This window comes from Periplaneta americana, chromosome 15, assembly GCF_040183065.1.
Source record: "Periplaneta americana isolate PAMFEO1 chromosome 15, P.americana_PAMFEO1_priV1, whole genome shotgun sequence".
In the NCBI taxonomy this organism is placed as follows: Eukaryota; Metazoa; Arthropoda; class Insecta; order Blattodea; family Blattidae; genus Periplaneta; species Periplaneta americana.
In genome coordinates, this window is record NC_091131.1 from 94,836,161 (window position 1) to 94,862,518 (window position 26,358).

The following is a 26,358-nucleotide window of genomic DNA, read 5'->3' on the forward strand; positions in this document are numbered from 1 at the left end:
CTTTGACCGTATTTTCTTTCTTTGTCTTCTATCATTCCAATAATTCTTTCTATTCTATATTTCCCTGCTCCTTACATGCTGAACCTTCACTCTCTCCTTACTCATTCTAGTCCTAAAATAATTCTTTATCTGTTCATCTCTTCTAGTTTTATCCCCTATTCCACTCCTCTTTCACCTCTTTTCTTTTATTTTCCATCTGCATCTTATTTACCCATTCTTTTCTATTGCCTATCTCCTACTCCCATTATTTTCGAATCGTTCCCGCGATTTCCCTTTCCTTTGACGTGAATACATCTTTGTTCGAGGTACAATGAATGAGAATATGTCACATTCTAGCGTAACACGATCTTGAACAAATCTCCGCTAGATGTTGCACATCACAAAGCGCAACAACTTACTGCCATCTGTCGAGTGTTGTGTAATCTATTTGTAAGTGAATAACCGGTTTATAAAATCAACTAATCATATCAATAGCCAAAAATAATATTGAATAATAAAAAAAACACATTTCTAACGATAAAAAAAACAATAAAATACAAAACATTAAAACAAGGACCCTACCACATTTTCTTCTTTTTTCCTTTTCCTTCGTAGCCTATAGAAGTACATATTTTATATTTTTATCTTCCTCTCTTTCTCCTTTAGTTCATGACGTCCCTATCTTGTTATTAGGCGGGTCTTTTCAGGGTTCTCATACATTTCCCATGGATTTACTGTCTAATAAATAATTTCTCCATCAGAGGTTCCCGGGTTAAAACCCGTACGACGACGATAGATTTTAAAATTATATTTCCGGGAAATAAGTAAACCTATGGATTCTATGTCGATTTACGGCACATGAAACAAATCTGTTCCTCACAGAGGGCTATAGACAAAATTTTTCGGACATTTCTCGCCCATATTGAAGTTCAACAATGAATATACTTATGCAGTTGAAACCGTCATTAAATGATATATTACTTAGGCCTACTGCCACTGTCTCATAATGGAGATTTAACACGATTCCTGGGAGGCAACTGAAAGGCAACAGGAATTAACTTAAGAAAACCGGCTGTCGTTCGCATGCCGCATAAATTTCAGTTGGTCTTACTAGAATTCCAACCCACATCTCTGACATTAAGCACCGATCTAATCGACAAGTCTAAAGATGCGATATTTTCACTTCCTATACTTTGATACTAATGGAAATGCGTTTGTCGGGGGAGGGGGAGGTAAGTACTAATGATGAAAGTTTTGTCAATAGATTTTTTTTTTCCTTCTACCTCCTCAAAAATTAAGGCAAAAATAATTCTTCTATCGCTCGATATTTTACATTACAGCTGACATAAAGAAACTGAATCTTTGTTCTGCGTTTCGGTCTAATAAGTAATAACCATCAATTCGCAACAACTGACGATCGGCACAAAGGGATTTAATTGAGACCATTGTTTAAGATTCAGTTAGGATAAAAGATCAGACTTAACAGTACAGAGAGCCCGGTCTGCTTTCCTGTCTTGTTTAAAGACGGGAAACACAATAGCTGAAATGTCAAGTATAATCAATTTATTGTCCTGTTTTACGGAAGGCGCTCCTGGACACAGTCCAAAAGTATTTCAACTCCTCCTGACTTTTAGATAAGAAGTAAAATATATTTGTCACGCCCAATTGTGTTACAGGAAGTAAACTCTCAATCAACACTGTGTACGTACATCGACACCGGAAGAGGCAGCTGGATCTTGATATTGTGATTTATAGCGATATTAGCTTCAACAGTTTCTATCAGAAGAGAAAACTTTCGCATCAAGTAAACCACATCGCGGTTAATGGAACTCTAATTACAAGATAAAAGCTGCACTACATAATTTAAATTGTGTAAATATGTATTTCATACCCAAATAATTATAATAAATTATAATAAATTGACAAAATGTCGGCGATAAACTTGAAAAGTACGGCTCTGAAAATCACTGTTCTACCACGTACATCAAAATGAAATTGAGACTTGGAATTCAAGAGGGGCCCAATACTTAATCACTTTAAAAATTTATTTCTCATGCAAAAAAAAAAAAATAATAATTAGTAGAAGCTTGTTGCCATGGTTATATGAAAAGATGTAATGGAGATGTACTTACGAAACAAAAAATAATTAGTCAGAGGCATTTTGTAGCAACAGCAGACATTCTTTTCAATTTCCCAAAAGTTTAATGTAATGGACTTGGGCCCCTCTTGGATTCCGGGTCTCAATTAATTTCTCCATTTAACTAGGGTTCCCTAAGCTCCCACAATCTCAACATGAATGTTTTTTGTTGTAGCTTGGCTTTTACGAGGGCTAGACACGGCACGGGTCTATACACTTATGCATGTTTGCCCATATGAGGACTGTCAAACTCTGATAGGTGGCCTGGGTGGCAATCGTGAATCCGACGCTGACAGGTGGGCTATTTTGCCTCAGCCCCTAGCCATGTCCCATTTCGTGGACGAGTACCTGATAAGCCCCAGAGGGCTTAGAGCTCCAAGCTCTTCATCAGCCGACGCTGACAGGTACACCATCCTGCCTCAGACCATGATAGAGCCACGTTCCAATAACACACGACAAGCCCAAGTGGCCCGGAGCCCCAAGGCCTTCCTCTATCAGCACTGAAATCCTTACTACCTCCAAGACTTCACGTCAGCCCATTTTTACTATTGTAATAGATTAATTCCGTCACGACCTGGCCGGGATCGAACCCGGGTCGCCTGGAATGTATGTATGTATGTATGTATGTATGTTCAATCTTGTATTATATTTATGTTTCTGTGCAACGTCAGGTATGCGGTAGGAGGAAGGGGGAGGAGAGCGAGAGAGAGAGAGAGAGAGAGAGAGAGGAGAGAAATGCTTTTCAATGCTCTGACGCCCACGACTAAGATAAGCCATTTGAAATTTACTGGTCACTCACCAGCAGGGATATAGACTAATAAAAGAACTGTGTGTAATATTTAGTGCTGAATACTAGGAGATTTCATTATAAAAGGCAATATCGGATCAAATCGTAATGTGTTAAGAGTTAAAAAGGAAGCTATAGAGCTTACGTGAACAGTGTTGGGATAGGCCTAGTTTTAGTTTCTCATCTAGAACACAGTACAGTTTTTGCCGCGTTGGCGTACTGGAATAGCAGCCAATACAGAGCTGTAAAAATGGTTATCCGCTGTGTAGGCCTACTTAACATTTCTCAACGTTAGATCTCGAATAATACTGGGTGTTCATTTCAAAGTGTGTCATGACGTCACTGTTGTGAGTCAGCGATTTGAAGCGAGTTTCAGCTTTTATGTCAGAGAAGTTGCCTATTAATCAAGGCGTTCAATCTGAACTTGAGAACGTGTACGGTATAACTTGAATGTCGTAGCAACAGATGGCGGTCTGTAAAGTCTGTGTGCTACCATAACCTCTTTCGAACTGTGTTTTGCGCGGACAAGTCGTACGCAGGGTATTTGTTATCATCGATTGCGTACGGCAACATTCCACAACACAAATCAAATGCTCCGTGCCATGTTGACCGTCGAAGTTAATGTTAACAAATACGTAAGTAATCGTCTTAACCCTCTCCCCATATCCCGACAGTAAGAAAAAAAAAACTCACTTCAGTACGTGTTTTCAAACAGTTCACATTCTTGCCACTATTGGCGTTACCGTACGTATCGGTAAGTAATCTTCAGAATGAACGCCGTACTTGCTAGGCAACTTCTCTCGCATTTAGGTAATACGCCTCTGCGGAAGTGTAGGAAGATTGAATTCTCTAGGCTCATCGGATAGCCACATGACGACATACAGCGAGCCATGACACATTTTGAACTGAACACCCAGTATATGCATGGACATGCATACGAATATTTGCATTAAACCTGATTAAAAATGCATGTGCATGGAGCATTTTGAACATAAAAAATGTAGTTTAGAGAAAAAGACAAATTTGTGAAAATATATACAGACGTGGACAAATTATTAGATTAAAACGTTTTCTTGGAAACATAATATAATTCGTCATATCAACTATCAGTACAATTCACAGAGTCTCTATTGTTGTAAATATGATTGTTTACATTTTCTGGCATATTTTTCCAATGGTTAAGTATATTTTTTCTGGCTATGTTGGTACTACTGGTGTTTTAATTATATACTGCAGAAGGTTTTCTCCCATGGCCTGCAAGAAGACCGGACATGAACGAAATTGAAAATCTGTGATCTATACTGAAGAAGAAAGTGAACAAAAAGAGGCTTACAACAAAACATGGACTCATTTAAGCACTGTCTGATATCTGGCTAAATGATTCTTATATTCAAAGAAAGTGTCAAACTTTGGTTTCCAGCATCCCTGACAAAATCAACGTGTTAATAAAGAATAAGGGAATGTTTATAAAACATTAGTAACCTCAAGACTCAATTTTCTGTTCATTATATCTGTGCAAAATACATTTTGTTCATTATTTCTACCGATAAATGTTGCTTCGTTGCACATATAATTAATTTAGTCTAATAATTTGTCCACGTCTGTATTATAGTAACTGACATATGGAGCAGGCCTATGTAAAAATCGTTCCTCTACCTCAAAGAAGACGTATAGGTAAAATAACATCTTACTATCAATTTCCTATGTGCCCAAGGAATATTTTCAAACAAAAACTGAAGATTGATTTTTTAACCATTTCTTTTTTGTAAAAACTCAGTCTTAATGTCCCTTAAATAGAATTTAGGACTACTGCTACTACTACTGCGCGCACACACATATACACATACACACACTATAAACTTAGGCATGGCTGAAGTACGTAACAGTCCTTAGGAGTTCAAAGTCTATTCTGAAGTTCGAATTCTATAAAATGAACTACACCGATATGATACTGAAACAAAGTAAGCCACAGTTATGTTATAGCTTTCATATCTCGGGCATAGTTAGTATTCTATGTAGTCAAAGTTGAGCACCTGGCATCGTATTGTCCATATCGTGAGGAATGCGTGTGTTTATTTAGTAGAAATATTCTTAAAGGACGAAGTGGTCAAATCCTAAGAGCAATTTTTTTTTTTCATGATAGGAAAACAAAAATATGGCACAAAAAGTATTCCTTACTTTGATCTGGCATAACTTAGCCCTAAATTATGCAATTAAGTTAAGTGGTACATTAACATTTTTAATAATATTTTGGTAATTTCTTTTGTAACTAAACATACAAATTTGAGGAACAAGAAGTGGACGTGGCAAATACAGCTGCTGGACCCGGTCCACATGTAACTCACTCGGCCATCCACACCTGCTGTCCTTTATAGCAGCAGCAGCAGCAAATAATAAACTACGGCCAAATGAGCAGGTACAGACGTCGGCAATATCTCTCTCCTTCGTACTCCATCTACTCCAGTAAATCTACTCAACATGGACAAGTTCTGTTCCCAACGCCAACTTCTCAGATATCAAATGAAATCGACTGCGAACAGATCTGGGCTACAAACAGGGCTACACAAAAATATTTGCTCTCATTATTTCATTCCTCTCTCTCTCGAGTGATTTTTGTATCAAATCTATACTAATTATTAAAAGTACACTCTCATCATGTTAACCATGCAGCAAATCAGCCTCATTACTTCTAAAAGTTCTCACAAGAGGATAGAAAAAGCCACAACATCCAATAGTTGCAATAAATTACATTATTATTATTATTATTATTATTTTATATTATTATTATTATTATTATTATTATTATTATTACTACTACTATTAAACAGGGCTAAACAACAATATTTGCTCTCATTTCATTCCTAACTATCTCTCTCGAGTGATTTTTGTATCAAATCTACCTATATCAATTCTTAAAACGTAGACTCTCACTATGTTAACCATTCAGCAAATCAGTTCAATTACTTCTATAAGTTCACACAAGAGGACAGAAAAGACCATAACACTCAAAAGTTGCAATAAATTACATTATTATTATTATTATTATTATTATTATTATTATTATTAATTTAAGACAGTATTAATTTACTGTATATGGCTCTCATACATAAACAAATAAACATTTTGTTTTCATACTTTTCAGTGTTTCTATATTATATATAAATTAGTTAAAAGGATCGTCACGCTACATTTAAATTATTCCTATTTTCTCCCTTCCTCTTTGTCTCCACATATGATCAATATAATTATCTTAATATCGTCTATCATTTGATATCATCTTCTGTCCCGAACTCTTCTTCCGTTCACCACTCCTTCCAGTGCATTCTTCAGTAGGCAGTTTCTTTTCAACCATTTACTTTTTCTCTTCCAGATCAGTTTCAGCATCATTTTTCCTTCACCCACTCTTTCCAACGCAACTTCATTTCTTTCCGTCTGTCCACTTCAAACGTTCCATTCTTCTTCATATCCGCATTTCAAATGCTTCAAATCGCCTGTCTTCACTTCGTCGTAATGTCCATCTTTCTGTCCTCATACAATGCCACACTCCACACAAAGCACTTCACTAGTCTCTTTCTTAGTCCTTTTTCCAAAGGTCCGCAGATGATGCTCCTTTCTCTATTACAAGCTTCCTTGACCATTGCTATCTTCCTTTTGACTTGCTGGTAGCAGCTCATGTTACTGCTTATATTAGTACACCCCAAGTATTTAAAGCTGTTCACTTGCTCTACTGCCTCATTTAGAATTCGCAAGTTTACCTTCTTTATTTTTCTTCCTATGACCATGCTCTTCGTCTTATTTGCATTTATCTTCATCTCATACTGATCACAGCTGTAATTTAGTTCCAATAGCATATCCCTTAATATCGTTTCCTCTTCTGTTAACAACGCCATAACCTCAGCAAATCGTTCACATCTGTGGAGTAACGGTTAGCGCATCTGGCCGCAAAACCAGGTGGCCCGGGTTCGAATTGCGGTCGGGGAAAGTTATCTGGTTGAGGTATTTTCCGGGGTTTTCCCTCAACCCAATATGAGCAAATGCTGGGTAACTATCGGTGTTGGACCCCAGACTCATTTCACCGGCATTATCACCTTCACTTCATTCAGACGCTAAATAACCTGAGATGTTGATACAGCGTCGTAAAATAAGTACCGGTAACCTACTAAAAAGAAATCAGCTAATCTTATGCACTTCATTCTTTTTTCTCCTACTATCACTCCTCCCATGTTCTGAAAACAGTTCTTCACTAAATCCTCCAAGTATTCTCTAACATACAGCCACAGTCTAGTATATACAGTCGCGAAGCTCAATACGTAGTAAATATGCAAACATTAGATAGTTGTTCACCAATAGGATCGCTAATATCGGCTCATTACAGGCAATGCGAAATAGTACCGTCACAGTCTATTGTTTCTAGCACCCTCAAAACTCAAGCTTCGTGACTGTATATAGTAGACTGTGATACAGCTTTAAAACGCTTGCATTTATGACATGATACAAAAATCTCGTAACACGATGTAATGACGTAAATCATACATAAAGTACACATAGTTATTACGACTAGCCTACTTTGTGGAGACTACAAACAGCTATTTAAATAGTAAAAATTGAAGGAATATTTATTTGCCATACAATGAGGAACAATAATTTAGAAATATGTTTTAAACATAACATGAATTGAAGGAAAAATGGAAAGTACTTAACTGTCAATATACAAAAATCCCTTAAATTATGTACAATATAAAAGTTTCGTTTCCACTCTGTAGACTCACGTACTTAAATTGCATACAGATAAAAACAAAACAACGGAATGCAAATAGTTTAACCAAATATGAGAAATGAACAGAATATTACAAGGCAACGAAATATCAAACGACAGGAGGACGAAGTAGAGAACATCACTGAAGAAACTTCTGGATGTAGTGTGAGGATCTGACTATGAAGTCAAATTCCTGACTGTGTCATGATGTTGATAATGATGCCAATGGAGGTGATGCTGACTTGAACATAAAATGGATTCAGGAAGATATATATCACTCTATCTTTTTACTTCGTCTTTCATTATGGGGTGTGGCAGAAAGGACTGCATTGTTCAGTTGTAAATCTTTGAAATTTTTATGGACCTAGAAATAAATTAATTGTTTATGAAGTTACTTACGTCATTCGCGCAATAATTTATGATAAACACACTTCGAAAGTTTAAAATAACAACGACATTTTGATGGTTTTTTAGTTTATTCCTTTAGGATAACTTTTAATTTACTAGTAATGCCATATAAAAGTCCTTTGTACTCGGTGTAATAACCACTGAATGTCTGTACTGCTAAGTCAAATGGGCAGGATCTCCAGGTCGTACTTGAGCATTGGAATAAAGTCGGCCTCGGTCATAAAAATCGGCAATGAGGGCATAGGGGAGAGGCGGGGCAAAGAAAAAGGTTTTCTCTACCAAAGTAGCCTTCTCATAATTACGATGAAGATTAATCATTACAAAGACCCATTACACCGAATTGTGTTGAGTGGAAGCTATAAATACAGGCAATGTTTTGGGCTAAGTACTCATAAATAAGGATGATTATTTGGTACAGTTGGCAATAAAGCCATTCCTGCTAGGAATGAAAAGTAACAACAGTCAATAAACGAATAATTACTACTATGATCAATTAGCAGTCCACAATCAACTAAAACTAGATTAATGGTTATATTAAAAACTTCCAATTCCTCGTTAAATCTTAATAGGTAATTGATTGTGCGCTTTTTATTTGGTCGCGTAAGAACTATTCGCTCTTATACGGATTTCTGAAAATTGGTATTTTATTACTATCATTATTTTTATTTTACACACCATTTCTTCTCTACAAAATATTTTGGTGAAACAAATATGAATTGACATATAGCGATAGTTCTTTCATGTTAAGATGAACGTGTACAGTACAAGACAAACTTGTGTTCTAAAACCAATTAGACTGAAGGGTTCAGAACCATAGTGGGCCAAGCGCCATTTATTAAAAACGGAGAAAGCAAGGGTTAAAGTTAAGCGAATACCATACTTTAATGAAGACTGACATATCATTTAGTTTTAATGTGCTTACTTTATATTACTTGCTATATGTTTTATTGAATTACGGTATTCACTTAATTTTAACTCTTGTTTTCTCCGTTTTTAATAATTGGCGCTTGGCCCACTATGACTCTGAATCCTTCAAATGTCCCCATTCGTAAGCTCACAACTGTTAAAAAGGTTAGTTGTAACAATGACAGCCATTACAACACAATGTAACTTACAAATACGTGTACGATTTCAATAAGACAGAAAAACAAATTATGAAATGACAATATTTTAAAATAAAAACTAGCACAAAAACAAACACAGGAATTTTAATTTCTCAACACTTAAAACTTCAAATACAGGCTTTAATTTGTTTCCTATAGTACTCAGATATTAGCTTGCTTTCACTACAACGTATATATTATTAATGCCCCTGCTATTTTGGATATTACTGACTTGTGTGCAATTTATTAAAAATTCACAACTGAGAGTAGGGCTACATAAAGTACCTCCTTTAGCATGAACAATTACAGGCTTGGTAAACGGACATAATTGAAATTAATAGAACGAGGTTCAAACCTATATTTTGCAAGTTATAAAGACTCGTCATACGGCGCGGAGGTCTGACAGTGCATCTATCTAATTATCACAACTAAATTAGCATAACCTGTGGTGGTCGGCACCTTAACGAAGCTGAATTGGCTAATGAACATCGGTCATCTGTCCGTCACCCAAAAATGTTCACGATTAGATAGAAAATAAAACGAGTAAAAGAAGGAAAGAAAGAAATTACTGAAAGAACAAAGAGAAAAAAGTACAGTAAAAATATAAAAAAAAAAGAAAGAAATAACGTAGGAGTCAATCGTGGATAAGAATGTAAGTAAAGAAAGAAGCCAAGACGTGAGGAAGAAATACAAGTCAAAAGAGAAAGAATCATCACGAAAACGAAAAGGGAACGACAAATAAATGCAGATGGATGGATGGATGGATGGATGGATGGATGGATGGATGGATGGATGGATGGACGGACGGACAGACAGATAAAGTAGCCGGGCAGACTGTCTCAGACAAGACATACAAAGCAGAGAGATAGACAAAACAGAGAGAGGGACGGATACTGTATAGATTAGATAGATTCATTAGATTAGCTGAGATAAGACAGGTAGATAGAAGATAAGATAGGTAGGTAGGTTATTAGACAAACGAACGGCCGGACAGAGATAGATAGACAGGCAGACGGGTAGGCTGACAGATCGAGAGGCAGACAGAAACAGACGGATAGACGGAGATACAGACAGAAACAGACAGATACAGTACAGCGTCTCGTTTAGGCACAGTGAAAACGTAAACAAAGTGCGGGTAACGTATGGAGGGAGGACGAGCCGTACGATAAATACGAGGGATGCACAAGGTTTTAGTTACAACATTTATGACGGAGCATTAATTGAAATTATATTTTCCAAAAACAGAGAAAACAAAAGAACACAAATTCCATAACGTTGTCATATACACATTTTAACAAACAAGAAATTGTAACGTTGAAATAAGTCAATATAACAAATAAAATTTTGCTACTTACATGATGTTGCTTTCAAACAGCATTTTTTACGGTCATGAATTTCATTCTCTGTATGACTAGCATAATATCACCGTCTTCTGTGGCCAAATTAACAAAACTACTGCACTGTAATTATGTTTAGGAAATAGTGTTATCACTTCAGACCAATAGGCCTATACTGTGACATCATATAGGCCAAAGTTGCAAAATTTGATTTGTTATATTAAATTATTTCAACGTTACAATTTCTTGTTTGTTAAAATGTGTATATGATAACGTTATGCAATTTGTGTTCTTTTGTGTTGTGTGTTTTTGGAAAATATAATTTCAATTAATTCTCCGCCACAAATGTTGTAACTAAAACCTTGTGCATCCCTCTTGTTTATCGTACGGCTCGTCCTCCCTCCACACGTTACCTGCACTTTGTTTACGTTTTCACTGTGCCTAAACGAGACGCTCTACTGTCTATAGATAGGCCTATGGACAGATATCGATAGTCAGAGAGAGAAGCAGATAGACGGACGGTAGATATATGTATGTATGTATTTATTAACACTACAATTGGGTATAAACCCGCTGGCAGTGATATATAATATACAATAATTACAATTACAATACAATAATTACAATTAGTAGTAGTAGTAGTAGTAGTAGTAGTAGTAGTAGTAGTAGTAGTATATGTTTATATATAGTATATATGACAGGCAGACAAATGGACGGACAGACAGCATACAGATTCCAAAATATGAAAGAAAAAATCAAAACCAAATATTTGTAGATAAAAGATTTCACACACACACTGTTGGTACGGTCACCTCTTATGACTGTAATAACTCAGTCGCGTTCTTTACATGATCAGGATATTTCTATCGAATCTGAAAAAAATCCACTGTTATTCGCTTTTCTGTAAATCTTCCTGCAACTCTAACCTTTGGGCATGTGTTAGTTCGACCAGGAAATCGGAATTGTTGTTGAGATCGGATTAAAACAGATAGGGGTTACTAACAGAAGATTCGATTCCAATTCGACCGCATCAATGTTCCATTTGCTCTCTGTCATGCCTGCCATCCAGTCAAAGTTAAGAGAGAAAGGGAAGAAACTGTCTTCATTATGGTATTACCACTGTCTAGTATATACAGTAACGAAGCTCAATACGTAGTAAATATGCATCCATAGATAGTTGCTAACCGCTAGGATCGCTAATATAGTCTCATTACAGACAATGCGAAATAGTACCGCCACAGTCTATTGTTTCTAGCACCCTCACAACTCAAGCTTCGTGACTGTATATACTAGACTGTAGTATTACATAAGCGAGACCCTCTTCTCTGTGGACTAGCTTACTAGCACGTCAAGCACTACAAAGGCTCGAGACGCATTCAGTAATTTTAATTGCAGATTTTATAGCTTTCACTCAAATATTTTTGAATTTGTGGACGTGTTATTGAAAATTCGGATTGACACATATAAAAATTCAAATCTGCTTATAAAAAAAAATAGAAATTGCATAAAAATGAGAATAAACGATTGAAAATTACATTGTTCAATAGAAAAGAACATCCCGTAAATGATTTTGTGGGAGTAATATCAAAATTGAACTTTAAATAAATACTACAATTATATGAGAATTGTGTCAAAACGTACTCTGTAGGCTGGAGTTCATTCTATCACGTTGCTATGCGACATAGTAATTATTTTATTCATGTGTTTATGTGTGCGTAACATTTCAGACATGGTCGAACTGGAAACAACGTTCCTAGCTACTCTCAACTTATTCCTTTTTCTTTAGTAGTCAATTAGACTGTACTATTTTTCCTCTTGGTTGAACTGGAGAACTCCGCTAACTTTCCTAAGATGTATAAAAATGTATGCGTTATGTCGATCCCATGACCACGGAGGCTCGCATCTGTGAACTGTATAGTGTGCGATCAAATGAATCTCCCTTCCCTATTCGCAGGACGTGTAAGTCGGATAAAAGGGGTGGTTAAGCAGAGTAAGAAAGAAGGAAAGTTAACGAATCTTTATAACGAAAAAGTATAAGAATTAAAGCTGCTCCGGTTGAAGATCAAAATTGAACATATCGACGGCTAAAAAGTGATACCTTTACTACAAAAATGGTCATTCAGTTTAACTATATTATTTAGATTAATTGGACGGAGTTCCGCAATAAGAGGCCAAGCGCCAAAAACCTGCTTCGAGATATTGGCCATTGAAATAAATCTGTTTCCTTTTTATAAAACATTTTATGCAAGAAGTATTATAACATTCATACTATTACAAAAAAATAGCACAAATACAAAATACCATAAAAGACTAACCGATTTTTAATAAGAGACCAGGAGTTGAATTAATATTTCAAAGCAACATAAATGAATTTTATGCAATAAACGAATTTTTGCTTATAAATAGCAGCAAAATTCAGATATCGCATACTTGATTTTTTTCAAGTTAAATTGAAGGGTTCAGAGCCATAGTGGGCCAAGCGTCATTTATTAAAAACGGAGAAAGCAAGGTTAAAGTTAAGTGAATACCATAGTTTTAATGTGTATACTTTATATTACTTGCTATATGTTTCCATTTAATTATGGTAATAACTTCATTTTAACCCTTGTTTTCTACGGTATTAGTTAATGGCGCTTGGCCCACTATGGTTCTAACCCTTCAAATAGCCCGTCATCAACAGAGTTGGGCAAATATATCTTTTTTTTTTTTTTTCAAATTGTCGGTTGGTCTATTATTGCGTAACTACGTCCAATTATAATAATTATTACGTTCCCAAAATTGAACAGTGAACTAATATTTTGTCCTCGAGTAGAAGATCTTGCAAAACAGATATATATATATATATATATATATATATATATGGTACAAAAAGCTCGTCTAATTTGAGACAAATTAATTTTTAAAACTTTTTTTTTATTCATCTGCAAATTTACAGATACGAGGTATCATACGTATTTATAGAGGTACAACTGAAAAACAAGGACGTAAATTTTTCATTCGCTTGCAAACAATATTATCAAGAACGTCAGTTTGCTTATAATCACAAAAGTACACAATACTGTGTCGTTTGGGTAAAGGAAGGTAAGTCATGAATTTTCTACATAAATAACACACATCAAATGCTAGTATTCTGTTGATTTTTGCACACCCACTTGTATAATTTTTTAACTTGCGTGTTCATCTGGGGAACAAAATTCCATCTGCACAAAAAATGACTTATCCCCCTTTTCCCGAACACCACAGAATATACACTCATGGAAAGAATGATTCGTGGCATGTCTTTAAACAAGTTCCTAATTCAATGACAACCTATTCTCTTTTACTTCCTTGCTACACTTCAGTTTCAGGCAAATTATACTGCATTTGCCCTTCAGTCCTACACAGTATCCGCCCCCTCTCACTGTTTTTAAATATTTCCTGTGTCCAATGTTTTATAAGTTCACACAACTTCTTTTGTACTACATTCTAGTTCAATATGACAAAAAAAAATACTTACATTACAGAAATAAGCATACATTCTGTGAAGGAGAAGACAAAATGATAGGAAAATGTTGGGAGACGGAATACAAGCCCGCCCTAATTTACATACAATGTGTAAAAAATATTATGTAAATCGATCAATTCCGTTATACGGCGTGTCCTGGTAAACTGATATTCTCATGGGAATGAATAAACAATTGTGTTCAGTATAACATGTTCCAAAGATTTATACCGTACATCGCACAAGCTTCGAGATGCGGAAAAGACTTATTGGACAAGTAGTGACGTACACTAACTCATTGTCAGTTCTAGAGTGTTTCAGAGCAAGTAGAACTAATCGAAACTTTATCATTTTATTACTATTATTGTTATCATTACTTGTCATATTTTATTATGGATATAATAAACAACATGAATTTACTACATACAGACACGTATCTTCTAGAGTACATTTAAATATAAAATTCAATATTATACTATGTATAAAATAATAATCCGTGGCACTACAGCCCACGAGGGACCAAGACCGACCAGCCGGCTGCTGGCCTCACGGCCATGCCGAAGCAGAGGTGGACGATCATCCAACCACAATGGAGGTATCGTGTGGTTAGCACGATGAACCCCCCAGCCGTTATAGCTGGTTTGCGTAACCGGATTTCGCTACCTATCGTAGCTCCCCAAGTGCATTACGATGCTGGGTAAGCACCAGTCTCATACACTGGTCGAAATTTCATGATAAAATTTCTTCCCCCACGAGGACTCGAACCAGCGCGCATTCCGTAACGCGAGTCCCAGGCAGGATACCTTAGACCACGACGCCACGGCGCGGGACATTATACTATGTATATTGTAAAGAAATTAAACTCTGAAGTATCAAATAAGACTCAACATAATAATAATAATAATAATAATAATAATAATAATAATAATAATATAATAATAATAATAATAATAAATATATCATAGAATATATAGGCCTAAGATAAATATAATAGCAGCCAAACAAAATAAATTTAATAACAAAATGGCAAACAACATGCAACAGTACTTATTTATACCTAGTACAAGAGAGTAAAATTAGATTTAATCCGCAAGTGGAAAGTTCAGCACCCGAAACGGTGCTTTTATTTTCACGTACAAAGTTACTAACAATTTAATATATAGTAATATTATATTTCAGTTTAATAAAGAATCACAAACTCATTTAACAAGACAAAAATATTTCTTTTTCTCAGCATAGCTCAGTAACTTATGGAACGAAAGTAATGAAGCATTTTTTAATAACAACTTTTAACCAACTTCCTTTAGATTATAGAATTTTACCAAATTGCCGATGTTTTAAGAATTGTTTAAAAATACGTTTTTGAGAAGATTATTTATTTTAATTCTCAGTTCATTTATTCCATGGTTTCAAAATGTTTCTTATTTCTGCCCAAAATTTTATGTTATCTTACTATTTGTTCTTATTTTGCTTGCTTTCTTTCTTTAACAAATTCTTGAGATATTGTTTTCTTCCACAGACTGTAGTTTCATAACTTTTTAAATTACATTGTATAACTTATGTATGTATTCTTGTTATACTCGTTGGGGCATACTCAATAAATTAAAAAGAAGAAGACAAAAAAGAAAGCCTTCCCAGATACAAACCCTTGACTTCAATATAATCCATTCAAGACGAATTTTACTTTGAGAACTGTTACGATGTACTATATGAAACACTGTATAGCTACAGTAATTTTAGTCTGGTGTTTTGTACAGAAATATCATTTCTGGCATAACAAAACCACAGGAATGTTGAATAAGCGGTTATAGTTCTCAAGTCTGAAATTCACACACATACATGCAATATAGCATTAAATTTATTCAAAACAGAATTATCATAATATAAGATCGGCTGTGTGATAGAGACCGCCATCACCTCCTCTTCGGTGTTAGATAATTCTTGATAATTATACTGCACGGTAAGGCACACGCAGGGACGGAATGTGGAAAGTGTGCCAAAGCTCTGCATTTTGTCATACGCTGAATATTACAAGTGTATCATAACTGTACTTCTCTTCATTCACAAGATTACAACTGTACTCCGCAATACTAAGTTCCAGGTAATTTAAAGTTCAGATACCATCTAGGGGAACCTGATAAAAGAGATCACATAAACTTGTTTACTTCATTACAGAAAATATGAGGCTGGAAATGAAAAGGGTGACCATAATATGGCACGATACATGATCGCAATTACACGGATTTTATGTTTTTTCTCCAATTCCTTATATTTTTTTCTTTTTTCCTTTTCTCTCCGCCACTCATTTTTTCTTTGAAATATTTATTCTTCTTTATTCCCTTCTCTATCTTACACAGATAGGTAGAGGTGGCTTGGACTAAATCAAATGCATTTTCAAGCCACTAAACGGAATCACTGTGCTATCTGTTGAATTAAATCCTGACGTGAGAGAAAAGTAACAGATTGACCAACAGGATAGCTTTTTCTTAAATTGGTTATTTAACGACGCTGTACCAACTACTACGTTATTTAGAGTTGGCGAGATGAGACTGAGGATTCGCTGTAGATTACCTGACATAGACCTTACGGTTGAGAAAAACCTCGGATTACCCAACCTGGTAATCAGCCCAAGTGGAAATCGAACCCGCGCCATAGCACAACTCCGGATCGGCAGACAAGCGCCTTAGTCGACTGAGCTACGCCGGTGGCTAACAGGTTAGTTTAATAGTTTATATGCTATTTATATATATCTAAGAATAATAAGTGTATAGACAAAGTCAAAACAGAGAACACAATTACAAAGGAATTGTGCAATTTAAAAATTCAACAATCTTATAGAACGGCATTGAAATTAACCAACCAGAAATGATTTGAGAGCAGCGCTATTTAAATTTAAAATGTGCTATGGAAATTTATTCGCAATTTTTAGAGATAGGCCTACTTGTTGAAAGTTTAGTAAGTCTGTTAAAATAATGTTTTTGTCTAGTATTATGGAAACTCACGGTTGTGTTAATATTGAAGTTGAAAAGTCCTCTTTAACATATAGGATTAGCTCTAGAATTGTATAAATTTATTATAGTCATGATTTTGTTTTTCAGAAATAAAGGTTTACCTGCAATATACGAGTGTAATTAACATGATTTTTTCATGTCAACTTAGAGTCAACAAAGATATCTAATAATTGCAGAACATTCGTCTTAAATTAATCTACGAAGGAAGTGATACGAGGAATCTTCGTCGTCCTTAAAAACTTCATCGCTAAGATTATCGTTTATTGATTTTTCTTTTTCTTTCACCCTTTTCTGTATTTCTCACAATTCTTCAATCGTTTTCTTTTTATTCTTCATTCCCTTACTTGTAATTCTTTTCTTCTTGTTTCCATTTCACTTTCTTTCTTCATTCTCTCAATCCTGTCCTTTTCCATGCCATTCCCTCTCTCTTTCACTCCTTTAAATATCTCTCTCCTCCTTTTCTACACAAGCTTCATTTTATTTTGACGTTTCTTTCTTCTTTATCACTCTAATTCGATCTTTTCTTTTTCCTTCTTTCTCACTTAGACGAAGTATAAACTGAAATTATGGTTGTGCTCCAAGCAAATCGATTCTCAGAGCATTACAGAAATAAACATTCTAGAATTCCTGATCCCAAAGATTTCGTTTCGGTATGCAATATGCGTACAGAGTCTATTCCTGAATTAAAAAATACAAAGAATTGCAATTTAATCAAAATCGGTTCAATAAACTTTTTAACGATTTGACTGATTTATTTATTTTTATTTGCATGTTTAATCGTTCATACGATTTCGTCCGTCGTTATTTCTTTACTTATTGGTGAATAATGAACGGCTCGATTTAAAACGTATGGCCCAAAAGTAAAAGAGAATGTGAAAAGGTTATTCGATTCTTCTTCTAACTCTGTGATGTAGGATCTATCAAATATTTATTACATAGCAATAATAACACTAAATTTTATAGTTTATGAAGAAGAGACACGTTTAAAAGAAAACGGTTTTCAGACATACATCGTTTTTCAACATATTTGAGTAAAATCTTAATGATCTATCAACACCGTACTGTAAAGAGAACCTATCCTTTCCATTCTGTGTTTTGTAAACTCAAGCGATATGAATGTAACACTAGTTCATGACAAACAAACGCTTTCTCTCTTGTACACACCAGGATAGTGGCAACAACTTGGTCAACCCTGATACAGAGCATTACGGGAGGACCCTGAAACTCTGACGTTCCGGGCGCAGTGAAGAAGTGAGATCTGAACACCCAAATCGAGCTGCCTGCCGTTCATCACTCGGACAACTGAATCGACGCCAAGTTCAATGCATCCACATTTCGTTGTAACTAAGGAAGCGAACCTTCTGTTTTCTGCATTTCATTTCCTCTAAATCAGGATCGCTTACACAGAACGTGATATTCGAAAATCACTCTGCAATGCATTGCAATGGCAAAAATTCGGTTTAGAGAAAGTAGTTCCTTTGAGTGTGTATTTGTGTGTGTGTATGTATGTATGTATGTATGTATGTATGTATGTATGTATGTATGTATGTGTGATTGTGTTCTTATCATTGACTTATGTGAAGAATTAAGCGTTCGCACAATCTATAGTAATTTCCAGTTACTTCCCGTGGAAATATCACTATAATATAATGGAGTTGATGTCCTTGGAATAATATTTAGAGCAAAGCAAAGGTAATGATATCTCCTTTATATGCCAGAGGACGCTTGGAAGCATGTCCGACTGTCTTTTTTCCCCCTAGAAAGACACGGTATTGGTATCTAATTTTATTTGATAACAACGTGAGTTAACGTCGGGATCTTTCTGGTAGTTTTGCCAAAGGAAAACATCCCGTCATAACACGGGATTGAACCCAGGACCTTTCAGTCCGTAGCCAGTTGTTCCATCCGACAGCCAATACTTGGAGTAATTTATAGTTTATTTTTTACCAGTGGAGAAATGGTAGAATTGTCGAAGAAAAAGAGAGAAAACCAAAATAGAATTAACATTACCTGAGTTTGCAAATTACATTAGAAATGCCAAAGTATGAACTCGAGTTTCGAGCGTGAAAGTCAGTCTCTCGAGTTCTGATGTCTGACTGTCGATAGTGTAGATTGTCTTTTTTCGTCCCGACTCTATGAGCATGCTCAAAGATGTCGCTAGTGTCGAGAAGCGTATATCACTTCGTCACAGATTATCCAGTATGTATCACAGTCGGTGGATCGATATTATAGCACTTACATTAGTAATGAATAATGATAGTGAAGAATTGTTGGGATGTCCCAGCGAAACCGGAGTGAAAACCTCTGTGTTATCTTTACCAACATAAGTTTTACGTAAATTCAGGATTTAAACCCGAATCCCCTGGCTTATAAGGCCAGCGAGCTAGATATGAGCCACCGTGGCGGTAAAATAAGATAATTTCAAAATATAAAAAATGATTAATCAAACCGTAAATATACACCATTGAAAAGATTTCTCGAAAAGATTAATCTAAACATTAGAAAAGAAATAGTAATTCTCGATCATAATTTACACATGTGAAAGCGGCCAGTAGGCTATGAGGCCAGACACAAAATTCTTTTTTTGAATTCTATATAGGCCTAATACATCTTGATTACACAACTTTTAACACTATATCACTTCGGAATATGTATTATATGTATTTTCCGTGTTAAATTTTACTGTACCTGGTTGATATGTTTCGGCCTGTTATTGGCCTTCTTCAGAAATGGTTGTTGCTGGTCTTGGCGCCTTTTGTTTTGTTTCCTGTGGGGATGTGTTTGTGTAGTGTAACGTGGAGTCAAAGAGTGTGTGTGTTCTGAAATTGAGTTGTATTGAAAATTTCATTTGGATGTGTTTTTGTGTGTCTGTATATTTCGTATTGTTCTAGTGTAGACACACAAAAACACATCCAAATGAAATTCTCAACATACAACTCAATTTCAGAATACACACACTCTTTTACTTCACATTACACTACACAAACACACCTCCACAAGAAACAAAACAAAAGGCGCCAAGACCAGCAATAACCAGTTCTGAAAAAGGCCAATAACAGGCCGAAACATGTTAACCAGGTACAAAAATGTAACACGGAAAAGACATATAATACATATTCCGAAGTTAAATTAATGTTTCATGAACCAACAAGGAAAAATAATAAAAAAACAATTCTGACTGTAAAATAAATGTATAGGCTTAAGTACGTAGTCTGAGTGACCTCCCAATTAAATGTAGTTAAAAGTACTTCTCGTGTAATTCATTCAATGGCGTCCCCTCCTATTTCGCGTGGTTGTGTGACGAGAGGTGAACATGCGTCGACAACCCGAACAGTAAACGTAGAAGCGATAGACAATATTGCGGCTACCTTCCACAAAGCAACAGATTGTTACTTCGGGGCTAGACTTGCATGATGCTATTAGCGGAATTCAATATTCAGAACCATAACAACGTAAAAAGTGCATGTTAAATTGGCTCTCAACATCCTATGGATTTCCATAATTCAAACGCTGGAGGCAATATCGAAAATTTCATTCCACGCTAAAACACGATTGTACACATCTGCTTAGAAATGAAATGATGTACAGGTGCAGATTGGAAAAAAAAAAGTGGGATAGGATCTCGTTTTAACAAAGTAACTGACCACAACAATGAACAAAAGAGTGCCCAAAATTTTATTACTACATCATATAGACACGATGTGTATTGTTATGTTGCAAGAGCAGAGTTCAGAATTTTCATGAGAATATTACTTTTGGAATCCCTGATTGTGAAAGTGATTTTTGACATTTCAGTCCGTCTGTTTATGTAGTTTTTACTACAAAACAATGAAACAGAATTTTCTTCATATTTAATATTTACGAGTTACTTTTTCTGAAACGCATGAACATGGAATTTTATATACACCTTAATATATATTTTTTTTTCAAGAAAAAAGTAGATTGGCTGAGAATTAAGAAAAATAATGCAAATTTACTATTTTTAATTCATGGTAGAGCGTTTCCAGCTTCTAATGAAATGACAGAAATGGGAAGAGAAATATTTAAAAGGTACGCGGAAACAGGTTCTTGTAAAGGAATTCTGGGCTGAAAAAAATGAATATGTGAGCTCCAAGCCTGTTTGTTGGCACTTGTCTCACTCCGAATTTCACCGTTTCACTGAAGTGACATTCCAGTAAACTCGCCCAAAATACCGAAGGCAGTATGGGAAAGCCAAGACATCAATTTCGAAGGTTTTAATTTGGAAAAAGTGCCAAAACCTGTATGAATAGGAAGACGTAGGTCCGTGGCTCACTTCTTTTAGGGCTCATCCCAACATTTGTCTTAGCGCCTTCCACTGAAAACCACAGGCAGTTGTCTCAATTTAGGAGATTGACATTTGGCTCTGAGGTGACTCTATTAAAAAATCCTTTGTGATATCTATGATTATAAGAGAGAGATTTTTTTTTGTGATGACCAATCGTAGCAGTGATATAAAGCAAATATAATGGTAACGTTAGTCAGATCGGTTAGCTCTCATGTCAAAGTTAAATAATTTTCGTTGGTATTATGAGATGTACCGAGGCAATTATTTTTACTGAAGAACGAAGGAACTTTAATAAATTCATGTTAGCGAAAAAATCACGGCTTTAACTACTTATACTGTGTTGGGGAGCTCTGAAAAAAAAGTGGATGTTCTGTTTCTCTGAAAAGAATAATTTAACAAAATGACTAACCTCATTTTAAAGTCTATGAACCTGGAAAAATAATAAACAAAAGCCATAATTTGTACATAAAAACTGAGACGTAGGAGGGAAAGGGGGAGATCATAATGTGAGAAAAATTGAGAAGAATATTCCGAGACAAAACTGTGTAGAGAGGGGGAAAAAGAAACTTCCAATGCACGCTGGGTTTTGTGTGCAAATTGCCATCTCTTTTTCTCTGAACCCATTCTCCTAAAAACAACGTATGCAGCATTTGTAAATTATACATTTTTGCGTGTGAAAAGAATATACAATAAAAAGGCAACAGCGGGGAGTAGGTGGGGGAGGGAAATGTATTGTATGTGTTCAAATTACATTTTAAATATCGTTACTTGTTACATCGTTTTCCCTTTGTTTTGCATGTTTTATATTACGTGGAAAAATAGGAATACCTTGCGATTCTTCAAAGAGATATTACATCACAATACCTATTATACACCAAGCTGTGTATGCACGAGGTATACAATCATTTACAGCAGAAACCATAAACTAGTTACGCTGTAATACAGTCTCTCCTAATATGGCGAAATTCGCTAAAGAAAGGAACACGTTCGGTTCGTTTCCAAATACTTACTAAGAAGGTAGAGTTCCCAAAGTTAAGCCATAACTTAGCAGTTGTATATAATGACATGATCAGAGTAATGTGTTAACTTTAAGTTCATTTATACATACATGATTTATATTATGTTAGTTTCCTATAACATTATAAGTAACAGGCGAGGTTTAGCTTTGACGATGCCTCTGAAACCAAAGGTCACGGGTTCGAACATCGCCTACGGCATAACTATTTTCCTATAGATAGTTTTGAATTTATTTTAAAAGGTGGCAGGAGAGTATTTCAGCTGCTTCCAGCTATCGATAATTTTGTTTATTTAAAATCCAAATTTCCCTTTCGTATTGCAATGTTGTTTTGATGAAATATTATGGAGAATTAATATTTATGTTCATCAGCATCTATCCAAAATTTAGTTTCATAATTCCGTGTATTTGATTACACGTTTAAAGTTTCACAGCGATATTCCGAAGAAGTAGGCTATTGTTCCATTATTTCGTCGGTTTACAAGCAAAACGCATTAAGTCATAAATATTACTTTGAGAAAAAGACATATAATGTACATACATACATACATTATATTAAATTACATTACATTTAGTATTTAGCCCCAGGGCAGGTCTTTCACTGCAAATCCAGCATTCCCCAATCTTTCCTATTTTCTGCCTTCCTCTTAGTCTCCGCATATGATTTATATATAATCTACATAATTTGTATAAACTTAGAACTGAAAAATTAAATATACATAAAGAGAAAGAATTTACTAAAAATAATATTTTGAGGATTCAGTTTTGTCAAAAGCTTCCAATTTTTTTATTTTAGTTGGTTATTTAACGAAGCTGTATCAACTACTAGGTTATTTAGCGTCGATGAGATTGGTGATAGCGAGATGAGGCCGAGGACTCGCCATAGATTACCTTGCATTCACATTACGGTTGGGGAAAACGTAACCAGGTAATCAGCCCAAGCGGAGATCGAATCCGCGCCCGAACGCAACTTCAGACCGACAGACAAGCGCCTTAACCGACTGAGCCACGCCAGTGGCTAAGAGCTTTCAAAACGCCTTTTTCTCAGAGGTTATATTTTGTACTTAAAACGTTTTGCTTGTAAGCCGACGATTTGTTTGTCAATTTAATTCAATATATTTTGTATGTTTTTCTACATATTTAATAGACTCCATTGTATCTCAAGGTAATTCAATGCAGTACCGGTATGTATGTTGCACTCTGCCATTCATGATTTATTTTTGCAACCAAAATTCGATCATTTGCAAATACAGATATTAATATTTTATCTACAGCCAATATTATTGAACTTGTTACTGATTTTCGTATTTTTATATTTCTCCGTATACAACTTAATGTGCATGAAATGCGAACCATTACCTATCTGTCGATCCATCCATCCATTCATTCATCCATCTATCCATTTACTAATAAATCCACCCATCCGCCTAAATAATTTGTAGACCTGGATTCGAGTCGTATTTTTTGTTCCTCTAGTACTTACAACGTAAGAAATGTTCCAATATTAATGAAAGTCATTGAACACATTGTTAGTCACAGTTGTGGCCTCGAATTCAGGCTATGATAAGTATTTTTGTTGACAGTTTCACCTTATATGTTGTCTATGGCTCTACGAAAAGAGAGAAATGCCGAGAAGAATTCTCTGCATGGGAGTTCCATCATGTGTCATTCTATACTTAGTTTCATAATGTCTGACAGGAGAAGTAAACATCGCTGGCATAGGGAGAGAGAAGTGTAATTGCTATTCAACCAATGGCAGATGTCTCCATGCTAATTTTGAAGTTGGTGGGGGTAGAACGTTCAGACCGCCCAACTTCAAGACAAGCGTGCAATGAGACCTCTGCCATTGGTTGAATAACAATTACACTTCTCTCCTCCCCCGCCGGTAATGTTTACATCTCCTGTCAGACATTATGGAACGAAGTATTGTATTTAGTTGAAAAACCCACCTAGACTATGTCTGAAGTGTTCAACTGGCAGAGACCGCGAGTATGGTAATAAACAGGGAAACTCAATGTCGTACTGACATTAGGCTACAGACCATTAACTTCTGCATGGACTTAACCCAAGTTTCTCACTGAGTTTTAGTCGAAAAAGAATATAGATGCAATCCTAGGGTTCAGCTTACGACTACGTCATTCAATAGGAGAGACGTGTAATTAGCGGTTCGAATCTTATCGTTGTTTTGCCTCGTATTTATTTTATTTTATTTTCTCGAGTTGACTGTAAATAAATGCTCAACACTCCAGTGGATTTCACTATGACATCCGGACGTGTCTTCTAGAACATGGTTTAAATTCTAAGAGCGTCTTACAGACGAACAAATAATGACGCGTAAATAAGAAATGTGTTCAAGCGAAGAGTAAGTATGGGAATAGGTGACAGATCGTAGAAAATTACTTTCTCTCTCTTAAATATTTCGTTCATACGACAAAACGCAAATTGTCCGGCGATCTCTCCATTTAAAGCCGGAAGATATTACTGCCGAGGGAAAGTTAAAACACCCGCATCCCTAATTTAAAAAGGCAAAACAATAATCTTAATGACTATTTTAAATTGCTTGTACACAGAGTGTTTCCTAGAAAGCAATTAACTAAATACCAGCAAAGTAAGTGTATTTTACATCACTATCAGGAACATCAAATTTACTCAATATCGCCGCCACCACTACCTACTTCAAGAATATGATTGTTTCGTCCATTTCGTACACAGCTTTAAGAGAATTTTTGAGCAAGTAAGGAAGGCATGTTGCTTGATATCCAAATTTGAAAAAATAGTATCTAAATTTGTTCAATTTCCTTCACAGTTTCACTTCCTGAATACATTTTTCCTGCTGTGAACAGAAGCTAAAACAAGTCAATATCTAATTCGACGCTTTCCACAAGCCATTGTTTTTCATACGTTCGACGCGAAATGTTAATGATTGAAGAGAGAGTTTGGGACAGTAAAGTTTAAACTGGACAATTTAAAGTTTTAATATTTAGCTCTAAATGTTTGTTTAGGCTTGCTTTAATCTTTTATAACTGAATCCAAAGTTAATATATCGAGTAGACCTATACTTAGGTAAATGTCATCATATTTAAATTCCCGAAGTGCAAAGCAAAAAGCTCTAATTAATCTAATTTAATAATGTTTATTTATTTTATGTTTTAAATTTCTGAGGTAAATTTACCCCTATCGTTGAACAAAATAGCTTCACTCGAAAAACAAACTTCTATTTTGAGTTGTAAAATGAAAATAAATGTGTTTAAAAATGCCGACCGATGAAAGAGGCATGTTTAAGAACTTATAAACTAAATAAGGCTCTTATAATCCTGTTTATTGCTTCCCGTTTACGTGTTATTATTCTTCCATTATCGTTTGAAATAGCATATGTGCGTAGGCCTACTTCGAACACGTGCGAAACGACTTTCTTTCAGCTAAATGTTGAAAATAATATCACTGTACTTCGTACGATGTCGAACAAGCACTGTACGTCATAGGCACGTGATCAGATTAGCGCAAGACGAAACTTAGATAACACAGGATACACCAGAAATGGACCATACAGCTACCTCCCTGTCGAAATATGAAGTGGTAAAGAAACATAACTCGATTACGAAAGATGTGGACGGATAAAAAAAATACTCGTTATACTGGAGACATAACAAGCTTCCAGTATATGCCATGTAGCCTAAGGAAAAAGAAGAAATTCATAATATACACTGTAGCCTAAAGAAAAAAAAACCGAAGTTCCCTATCGTAAATTTATTCCATTAAGATAACCCTCACTTAGGTACATCAATAGACTCACTGTTTCTCGAACTATTGAGTTCTATGCTTTGCGGAAAGATGTCTCTGTGGAACGTCTCGATTGAGATTGTCGATAACCAACCCTTTTGTTCAGTATATCTCGTAAAACCGCAAAGATCTCTTATTCACAAAGAAGCGATCTTTATTTATGGAAAGGAATAGACCTCCAAAGTTTGCACGCAGCTTTTAACGGCTTGAAACAGGCGAAACAATTTAATTGAGATCTTTCCTTATTGGGAGTCGAAT

The 26,358-nt window shown here is 35.4% G+C and overlaps 1 protein-coding gene across 7 annotated transcripts in view; it reads right to left on the reverse strand.

Annotated features, from left to right (window-relative positions):
• LOC138715210 (zinc finger protein castor homolog 1-like) overlaps positions 1–26,358 on the reverse strand; it is a 752,775-nt gene that overhangs the window by 177,846 nt on the left and 548,571 nt on the right. The window lies entirely within an intron of this gene.